Raw genomic sequence first — 2035 nt, forward strand, 5'->3', positions numbered from 1 at the left:
AGTGTATAATTAATCCTCTAGCTTACTTTATGACAGAGTCTATGTTTTGGAGTTGAGGCTATTTTCCCAGTTTCTCCTTATCTGCCTTTTTAAATATTGCTACCACATTTGCATCCGCCACTTTTGCTGTCATTATTAATTTGTCATTAATCTCTGCCAGTGGCTTGAAGATAACCTGCCTTGTTTCTTTAAGGACTCTTAGGTACATGCTGTCCTGATCAGGGGATTCGTTGGTCTTCAGGCCACCCAGTACTCTTAATAATTATGTTTTATTCATACTAAATCTAGTATAGCTTGTGGTATGTTTTTTTGCTCTGTTCATATAAAATACTTGCCTTGTTGCCATGTAAGTAAACAGGAACCCTGAGACTATTTGATGACAGTGCACACCCTGGAAGGTAATATGGTTTATATTCGAGACACAACTGCCCACATTACAACAAAATGAGTTATTTACATGTGGTATAAGCAGTGTTATAACCACCATTGGTAGATAAACTGTTGGGGTTATGGTTATGTGAGCTTGTACACAGTTTTGTGTCAACCTAGGTTTAATAGTCCCATCCCTGATTGACTTTATTAATACTTCCAGCTGCAGGCAACAGTCAGCTACCTTCCAAGAGCTTTATTCAGCTATTGGGCTGGAACAAATTATTTAACACAGGTCTGATTACACAAACTCCTGCCTTCTGATCTTGATCCTTTAAATACTTCAATCTGGGTAGTTCTGAAACCCAGGACTATTGTGAGATTTGAATGCCGATGGCCCATAGCGTTTTCCCTTTTATGTCTTTTGTGAAACATAAATACTTGTAGACATGAAAGCACTGACCACAAGAGCTGTCAAATGTGTAGTGTTACATGTTGCACAATATAAAAACATAAACAGTATTTCAGGTGTCTGCAAATGGAGCATAACATGCTTAGATTGTGTGTGACTTCCTACAGTATCCACTAGAGGGTACCTACAGCTACTTTTTATTTTGTAACCTTGGTTTGCATTGATGTTCAAATTGTGAATGGCTGTAGTAATTTGTTTCACGTGGTCACAGTGTGCAGCAGCACACAGCATTATCCCTTAGAAAGTGTCCTGAGGGCATCAGATGATTCTTAATGCTTGTCACACTCTACATGGTGAACGTAACTAGCTTCATTTTGCACCAATCTTAACCAAACTCTTATCATACACTCCAAGCCTCATATAGGCGTTTCAAATTTATTTGGTTATAATCCGACACATTTTTACAAATGTTTTAACATGCACTCTTTCACATTCTTCCTTTTGTAAGGAGGGCAGAGGGAAGGAGACACTTCTTTACACAGAGAGGGGGGAGGAAATGGAAGGGGTTACCTAGCTGTTATGATGATAAATCATTAGGATCCTTTAAGATCCAACTTTACATCAACAGCTACTATAGGAACTGGATGGTCATTGATGGTCTACATGATCTCTTGTTTGTAACAAATCACTACGAACAACAGAAACTGTACACCCACAAAATCATATGTTTACAATTTTAGATAACCCAAGTTGTTGCTCATGAGTTAGTCACATAAATTTGCTGAATTGTGAAAAAACTAATTTGATTCAAAATAACTTTAAGGGACAAACGTACGCCTTTTAGATGGTCGTTTCCTTAATTTCATTGTGACCTAAAAAAAAATTATAATTTCAATGTCCGACAAGCGCGGTACACCGTGTATCACGTTTTAACGCGTACCACAAAATAACACCACACCAGTTATATTTATTTTTAGAAATGCAAATGAAACGCCATACTATAGGTGATCACTGCTAAATCATTTACAACGCTGGTCACTTATGTACCAAATTTAATCGCCACGGTCTCCGAAGTGCACATATGTCATCGCTGTTAGAGATGAGATGAGGGTCAACATCCGGGCAACCCCCCAGAACAAAAATAAATCCGCAGATTTATACGCAACCAAATGTACCATAAGGCCCGCCTCTATTAAGCTACTATTGGCTGTTTTGCCTACCTTTGTAAAAAAATAAAGATGGTCTCACTGGTTA

The sequence above is a fragment of the Acipenser ruthenus genome, chromosome 7 (assembly GCF_902713425.1).
Source record: "Acipenser ruthenus chromosome 7, fAciRut3.2 maternal haplotype, whole genome shotgun sequence".
Classification (NCBI taxonomy): Eukaryota; Metazoa; Chordata; class Actinopteri; order Acipenseriformes; family Acipenseridae; genus Acipenser; species Acipenser ruthenus.